The sequence below is a fragment of the Pongo pygmaeus genome, chromosome X (assembly GCF_028885625.2).
Source record: "Pongo pygmaeus isolate AG05252 chromosome X, NHGRI_mPonPyg2-v2.0_pri, whole genome shotgun sequence".
Classification (NCBI taxonomy): Eukaryota; Metazoa; Chordata; class Mammalia; order Primates; family Hominidae; genus Pongo; species Pongo pygmaeus.
Window position 1 is genome coordinate 70,937,890 of NC_072396.2, and position 9,230 is coordinate 70,947,119.

At 40.2% G+C, this 9,230-nt stretch overlaps 1 pseudogene; it reads left to right on the top strand.

Moving 5' to 3' along the window:
- Positions 1-8,083: 8,083 nt before the first annotated feature.
- On the top strand, positions 8,084-8,818 carry LOC129023784 (protein argonaute-3-like; annotated as a pseudogene).
- Positions 8,819-9,230: the final 412 nt, after the last annotated feature.

The window sequence follows — 9,230 nt, forward strand, 5'->3', positions numbered from 1 at the left end:
ATTATATATTGTGTTCCTTATTTCTAAAAATATAATCATATTATACATACATATTTTAGAAATACAATATGTATTACACATACATATTTTAGAAATAAAATATGTATTACACATACATATTTTAGAAATAAAATATGTATTACACATACATATTTTAGAAATAAAATATGTATTACACATACATATTTTAGAAATAAAATATGTATTACACATACATATTTTAGAAATAAAATATGTATTACACATACACATTTTATGTATGTATAATACATACATATTTTATGAAATAAAAATATATTTTTATTTCTAAAAATATAATCATATTTCTAAATATGATTTCTAAATAATCATATTTCTAAAAATATAATCATATTATACATACATTTGTATGTATACATTTGTATATTATACATTTGTATGTATACATTTGTATGTATAATATGATTATACATTTGTAACCTGCTTGTTTCATTTTATAAAGCAACATGAATATTGTGCAGAGGTGGAAAATGTATGCCACTTTCTTCATGTCGTGGGTTTAACACACAAGAAGACGTCTTTTACCCCTTTTTTTCACAATCTCACTAATTCCATGTTTTCTCCTTCCCATGAGAGGAATTGTTAATTCAGAGAAATTTAAGGCACCATATATATTGGTGGATAAGTTTGTTATACTTAAAAAACAGGATCAGGCCAGGTGTGGTGGCTCACGCCTGTAATCCCAGCACTTTGGGAGGCTAAGTCAGGCAGATCACCTGAGGTCAGGAGTTCGAGACCAGCCTGACCAACATGGAGAAACCCATCTCTACTAAAAATACAAAATTAGTCAGGCGTGGTGGCACATGCCTGTAATCCCAGCTACTCAGGAGGCTGAGGCAGGAGAATCGCTTGAACCCAAGAGGCTGAGGTTGCAGTAAGCCGAGATTGCACCATTGAACTCCAGCCTGGGCAACAAGAGTGAAACTCTGTCTCAAATAAATTAATAGATAAATAGGATCACTCTTTTCACTTTAATTTCACTACCTACACCTAGGCACTTGTGGCTTTCCTCTACATCTAAAAAATCCTCCAAATTTACATGTGCATCCTCTACATTAAAAAAAAAAAAAAACTCTCAAAACTCAACAGTAAAATGTTGACTTCTAGCATCACAGTGGAAGAAACTTCACTGACCAGTGAAACTGGTGAAAATTACTTTTTTAAAAAACAATCATGTAAAAATTCTGGAAATGGTCCAAAGGACAAAGAACAAATGAAGAAACATCTATTCAATAAAATCTACAAACATTTAGTAAAAAAAAGGGAAGGTCTGTGGTATTTGAACCAAGTCTGCTCTCTCTCATCCTGCTTCCAGCTTAGCAAGATGAAGACTCAACTCCAAACTGTTGCAGCCAAGAACACAGGACCTCCTCTTTCCCCAGTTCCCAGTGGGAGGTCTTTCTACCCAGAAGAAGCAGGATTTCAGCATTTCTCACATTGCCCCCCAGATGCTACAACCAGTGGAGGTTGTAGTGAAAGGAATTGAGAGGAGATTCATAGATCTAATGAAGATACAGCCTAAACTGTTGACTGAGTTTTGAGGCGAGAACTAGGGAATAAGATAGCTGGGAGGCACTTTGCTGAAATCAGAACAAATAGAAAACACTGACCACCGTTCCATAAAATGAGCCACAGTGTGACTAGATTCATTTGTAGAGTACTTTTATAACCCAGGCCTTGTTGTAAACAAATGATAGAGCAACAGGGCAGCAATCAGTGGAGCATAACAGTTGGGTAGGTTCAGAGAAGAGTGGAAGAGAGCCCTACCACCTTCAAGTGACTGTGTTATACCCAAACATGCATCTCTCTGAGAAGCAACCTCAGAGACTTAACTCCCTGTGGAGGATTCATGGAAAGTAGAATTCACCAAAATAACTCAGCCAGTCACTAAATAAATAAACAAGTAAATAATAAGAACAAGCCCCAGGAGTGGGTGTACCAGTATCAGAAGTGCTACAATATATTATCTAAAATATCTAGTTCTCCCCAGAAAATTACAACAAATGCAAAGAAACAGGAAAGTATGACCCACACAGTGGAAAAAAGCAAGCAAAAAAAATTGTGTAAGAGTGACCAGATGTCAGATGTAAGAGGAAAAGATTATAAAGTAGTCATTATAAATATGTTCACAGAACTAAAGGAAAGCTCAACTAAAAAAGTAAAAGAAGGTATGACGACAACATTGATCAAGAAGATAATATGAATAAATAGAAATTATTTAAAAGAATCAAATAGAAATTCTTGACTTGAAACATACAGTAGATGAAGTAAAATACTCACTAGAGGGGCTCAACAGTAGATTTGAACTGGCAGAAAAAAAATTACCAAACTTGGAGGTAAATCAATAGAGGTTATGTAGGACAAAGGACAGAGAGAAAAAATAATGGAGAAAAACCAACAGAGCCTCAGAGAAATGTGGGACACCATTGAGTACTGCAGCATGCACATAATAGGAGTACCAGAAGGAGAGGAGAGAAATATATTGAAAGAAATCATAGCTGAAAACTTCCACAATTTATTCAGGAAGCTCAATAAATTCCAAATAGAAAAATGCAAAGAGAGTCACAAACAGACATATCATCATAAAAATGCTAAAAATAAAAAAGCAAAGAAAATCCAGAAAGTAGCAAGAGAAAAATGACATACTACTTATAAAGAAACCACAATAAGATTAACATTTGATCAACTGATGTCTCAGCAGAAACAATGGTAGCCAGAAGACAGTCAGATAACCTATTCAAAGTGCTCAATGAAAAACACTTCAAGAATTCTATATCCAGCAAAACTATTTTAAAAATTAAGGCAAAATAAAGACTTTCAAGACAAACAAGAACTGAGAGTTCATTGCTAGTAGACCTGCTGCTATGATGTGAATGTTTGTATCCCTTCCCAGATTTATATTTTGAAATCCTAACCAGGTGATAGTATTAGGATATGGGACCTTTGGGAGATGATTAGGTTATAAATGGGATGGGTGTCCCTCTAGAATAGGCCCAAGGGAGCTTGTTCTTCCCTTCCACTATTTGGGAAGGGACTGCCTTTAAGAAAGCAGGTCCTCACCAGACACTGAATCTGCTGGTGTTTTATCTTGGCCTTCCCATCCTCCAGAATTGTGATAAATAAATTTCTGTTTTTCATAAGCCATCCAGTCTATGATATTTTGTTATCATGCTGAATGGAATAAGATATAAGAAATACTAAGAAATATTCTTCAGGTTGAAAGCGAGTGAGCACAGATGGTAATTTAAATGCAAATGAACAAAAAAGGTGCCCATAAAGGCACTTATGTAATTATAGTACACATTATTAATAAATATATTTTACTCATTTTCTCTCTTAACTGATTTAAAAAGCAATTATCTAAAATAACATGTATATAATGTATTGCTGGGTATCATATAAAAAGTAATATATATGTAATATATTTACCAATAACAGCACAAAATAAGTGGGTGGGAACAAAGCTGTAAGTGGCTAAGGAAAGGATAAAAGACGGTAAATCAACAATTATAACTATGGATTGTTAGCTTTGTAACATCAATAAAGGAAATATGTATAACTAAAATACAATAAAAAAGGGAAAAGAAATATAGCTATACAGGGGTAACATTTCTATATATTGTGGAATTAAGCTACTGTAGAGCTGAACATGATTCTAGTAAGTTAAGATATACGGTAACCTTAGTACAATCACCAAAAAAAAAACTAAAAATCACAAAAAAGCTCATTAATGAGATTAAAATGCTCCATTAGGAAATATCCACTCAATGCAAAATAAATCATTAGAGAAGGAACGGAGGAACAAAAAACAGTATGAGACATATGTAAAATAAGAAGTAAAATTACAAATGTAAATGCAAAAATATAAACAATAACGTTAAATACGAATGAATTAAGCAATCCAATCAAAAGACAGATATTGTCAGACAGGATATTAAAATGTATATGATCCAAGGGGAGGCAGAGAAAAATGGCCGTATAGCCATTATCTCCATTGATTATCCTTCCTCGCCAAAGAACACCAAATTCAACAACTAGCTACACAAGAATGCTCCCTCATAAGAACCAAAAATCTGGTGAGTAATCACATTACCTAATTTTAACATCATATTAAGGAAAGGATCAATGAAGAGGGTAGGAAAGACAGTCTTGGCTAATGTACACCACCACTCCCCCATCCCCCAGCAGTGGCCATATGGCACATAGAAAGAATCTGTGCATTTGGGGCAAGGAGAGTGCAGCGATTGTGGGACTTGGCATTGGAACTCGGTGCTATCTTGTCATAGCAAAAAGCAACATGGGGCAGAACTCACACAGAGGCCACGGAGGGAGCATTTAGACCAGCACTAGACAGAAGAGAATCATTCATCCCAGTAGGTAGAACGTGATTTCCAGTAAGTCGTGCCACCATGGGCTAAAGTGTTCTGCAGTTCGAAATAAACTTGGAAGGCAGTCTAAAACACAAGGACTACAATTCTTCGTCAAGCCTTGGTGATGTGCTGGGCTCAGAGTCAATGGACTCTGGGTACACACAACCTAGTGAGACACCAGCTAGGGCAGCCAAGAGAGTACTTGCATTACACCTCCCCAACCTCAGTCAGCAGAGCTTGCAGCTCCAGGACAGACTCTTTCTGTCTGCTTCAGGAGAAGAGAGGGGAGAGTAAAGAGGACTTTGTCTTGCAACTTGCATAACAGCTCAACCACAGTAGAATGGGCACCAGGCAGAGTCCCAAGGCCCCCCTTTCCAGGCCATAGATCCCAGATGACGTTTCTGGCTACATGCTAGGCCAGGATGGAACCCACTGCCTTGAAGGGAAGGACCCAGTTCTGGCAGGATTCATAGACTGTTGCCTAAAGAGCCCTTGGGCCCTGAATAATCAGCAATGGTAGCCAGGCAATACTCACCCTGGGTGAGACTCAGAGCTGTCCTGGCTTCAGGTGTGACCCAGCACAAAACCAGCTGTGGTGGCTATGGTGAGCCACCGTGGTGGTAGCTATCTGCTTTTGCTTGAAGGAAGGAGAAGGAAGAGTAAAGGGGACTTTGTCTTGCAGCTAAGTACTACTTCAGCTAGAGTTGGATAAAGCAACAAGCGGTCTCCTGGAGTCCCTGATTCTAGGCCTTGGCTCCTGGATGGTGTTTTTGGACCTCCCTTGGGCCAGTGGGGAGCTGATTGCCCTGAAGGAAGAGACCCATGCCTTGCAGCATTCACCACAAGCTGAATGAAAGAGCCCTTGGGGGTATAATGAACATCAGTAGTAGTCAGGCAGTACTCACCGTGGGCCTGAGGTGGTGGTGCCCATAGAGAGAGACTGTCTTGCTTAAAGAAAGTAGAGGGAAGACTAGGAAGAACTTTGTCTTGTGGCTTGGATGCCACCTCAGCCACAGTAGAACAGAGCACCAGGAAGATTCCTAAGGTATGCAGCTCCAGGCCCTGGCTCCCAGACAGCATTCCTGGACCCACCCAGGGTTGAGGGAACTCACTGCCCTGAAGGGAAGAACACAAGCCTAGCTGGATTCACCACTTGCTCATGGTAGAGCCCTTGGGTCTTGAGTGAATATTGACAGTACCCAGGCTGTGGTCACCATGGGCTTTGGGCAATATTCAGTGCTATGCAGGCTTTTGGTCTGACCCAGCACAGTCTTTGTGGTGGCAGCCACAGCAATACTTGTGTCACCCTTCCCCCAACTCCTAACAGCTCGGCACAGAGAGAGAGACTCCGTTTGTTTGGGGGAAAGTAAAAACAGAGAACAAGAGTGCCTATCTGGCAATGACGGAATTCTCCTGGAACTCACCCAAGACCACCAAGGCAGTGTTTCTCTGAGTCTGCAAGAGCCACAGCATTACTGGGCTTGTAGTGTCCACTAAAGCAAATAAGGTTGTGGTGACAAAAGACTTAGATCACAACACTCACGTGCCTTCAAATACTTGGAAAGCCCTCACAAAAAGGATGAGTACAAACAAGTTCAGACTGCAAAGATGATAATAAACACCTAACTCTTTAATGCTCAGTGATGAACATCTGCAAGCATCAAGAACATCCAGTAAAACATGACCTCACAAAACAAACTAAATAAGACAACAGTGACCAATCCTGGAGAGACAGAGATATGTGACCTTTCAGACAGAGAATCCAAAATAGCCATTTTGAGGAAACTCAGTGAAATTCAAGAAAACACAGAGAATGAATTCAGAATCCTGTCAGATAAACTTAACAATGAAATTAAAATTTTTTTTAATTATTATACTTTAAGTTCTAGGGTACATGTACACAACGTGCAGGTTTGTTACTTATATATACATATGCCACGTTGGTGTGCTGCAGCCACTAACTTGTCATTTACATTAGGTATATCTCCTAATGCTATCACTCCCCCCTCCCCTCACCCCACAACAGGCCACAGTGTGTGGTGTTCCCCACCCTGTGTCCAAGTGTTCTCATTGTTCAATTCTCACCTATGAGTGAGAACATGTGGTGTTTTTGGTTTTCTGTCATTGCGATAGTTTGCTGAGAATGATGGTTTCCAGCTTCATCCATGTCCCTACAAAGGACATGAACTCTTCATTTTTTATGGCTGCATAGTATTCCATGGTGTATATGTGCCACATTTTCTTAATCCAGTCTATCATTGTTGAACATTTGGCTTGGTTCCAAGTCTTTGCGATTGTGAATAGTGCCACAATAAACTTATGTGTGCATGTGTCTTTATAGCAGCATGGCATATAATCCTTTGGGTATATACCTAGTAATGGGATGGCTGGGTCAAATGGAATTTCTAGTTCTAGATCCCTGAGGAATCGCCACACTGACTTCCACAATGGTTGAACTAGTTTACAGTCCTATCAACAGTGTAAAAGTGTTCCTATTTCTCCACATCCTTTCCAGCACCTGTTGTTTCCTGACTTTTTAATGATCACCATTCTAACTGGTGTGAGATGGTATTTAGCCCTCAGAAATAATACCACACATCTACAACCATCTGATCTTTGACAATCCTGACAAAAACAAGAAATGGGGAAAGGATTCCGTATTTAATAAATGGTGCTGGGAAAACTGGCTAGCCATATGTAGAAAGCTGAAACTGGATCCCTTCCCTACACCTTATACAAATATTAATTCAAGATGGATTAAAGACTTAAATATTAGACCTAAAACCATAAAAACCCTAGAAGAAAATCTAGGCAATACCATTCAGAACATAGGCATGGGCAAGGACTTCATGACTAAAACACCAAAAGCAATGGCAACAAAAGCCAAAATTGACAAATGGGATCTAATTAAACTCAAGAGCTTCTGCACAGCAAAAGAAACTACCATCAGTGTGAATAGGCAACCTACAGAATGAGAGAAAATTTTTACAATCTACCCATCTGAAAAAGGGCTAATATCCAGAATCTGCAAAGAACTTAAACAAATTTACAAGAAAAAATCAAACGACCCCATCAAAAAGTGGGCGAAGGACATGAACAGACACTTCTCAAAAGAAGACATTTATGCAGCCAACAGACACATGAAAAAATGCTCATCATCACTGGCCATCAGAGAAATGCAAATCAAAACTATGATGAAATTGAAATATTTTTAAATCAAGCAAAAATATTGGAGCTGAAAAATGAAATTGACATACTGATGAATCCATTAGAGTCCCTTATCAGCAGAAATAAAAAGCAGAAGAAAGAATAAGTGAGCTTGAAGTCAGGCTATTTGAAAATACACAGTCAGGGGGCGGCCCAGGGCAGGTCTGCGGCAGCTGCCGCAGACCTGGAGGAGCTGTGGGAGCGTCACAGCTGCAGGCGATGCAACTTCCAGACGGGACCCCCTCTGTCCTCCCCTCAAGTCTCCCCTTCCTCTCCCCTAGTCCCGCGCCGTCTTCCTTCCGCGACTCCGACCCAGAGCTTTCAGAGTGCGGTTGCTCAGAGGAAGCCCTCGCTGCCCCCGCCTCAGGGCCAAGTGAGAGAGTGCCGGTCATCGCCCCCTAGGCTTCCTCCTTACCCCCAGTGGTGGGCTCCCGTTCTGGCTCAAAGCTCTCCCCCAAGCTCCATGAATGGAAATCGGCTTTGCAGGACCCGCTGGGGCCCAGCCCCTACCCATGGTGCCCAGAAGACCTGGCTATGGCACCCAGAAGACCTGGCTATGGCACCATGGGTAAACCCATTAAACTGCTCACTGTTTTCAGGTTGAAATCCCAAAGATTGATGTCTACCTCTATGAGGTAAATACTAAACCAAACAAGTGTCCAGACAAGATATTAAACCAGACAGTGTCCCACGATATTAAACCAGGGAGATGGTTGACTCAACGGTTCAGCATTTTAAATTAACTATATTTGGAGACCGCAGACCAGTTTATGATGGAAAAAGAAGTCTTTACACTGCCAATCCACTTCCTGCGGCAACTACAGGGGTAGATTTAGATGTTACTTTACCTGGGGAAGGTAGAAAAGGTCGACCTTTTAAGGTGTCAATCAAATTTGTCTCTTGGGTGAGTTGGCACCTACTGCATGAAGTACTGACAGGACGGACCTTGCCTGAGCCACTGGAATTAGACAAGACAATCAGCACTAACCCTGTCCATGTATTTGATATGGTGCGACGACATCTGCCCTCCATGAATACACGCCTGTCTGGCGTTCCTTTTTCTCAGCTCCAGAAGGATATGACCACTCTCTGGGAGGGGGCAGGGAAGTATGGTTTGGATTCCATCAGTCTATTCGGCCTGCCATTGGAAAATGATGCTTAATATTGATGAAAGAGACCTCTGGCAGCAGTGTGGAGAATAGATAGAGAAGAAGAAACTAATCAGAGAAGCCAGTTAGGAGGCTTTTCAATCACTAGTTCAAGTTTCGGTCTTCACGTTACTTCCTTGAGAAGCAGTGTTTGACACCATTCTCCCCCTATCCAGCCATCCCCCAAGTCTGAGTTAGGTATTTCTCTTCTGTATTCCCATAGCACAGTGTAATTCCCCATAATAGCCTGTATCACCCTGAATTATGAGTGTTTATTGTTGTCTCTCCTATTAGAATGAAAGCTCCATGAAGGGACTGCCATTTTATTCACCAGTGTATCCTCCATGCCCAGCACAACTTTTGGTAATATTAAGCAGAGAATGAATAAATAAATCCAAGAGCACAGGAGGAGGAGCATCCAAATGAGCCTGAAAAATCAGAGAAATATTTGTGGTAGTATGTGATA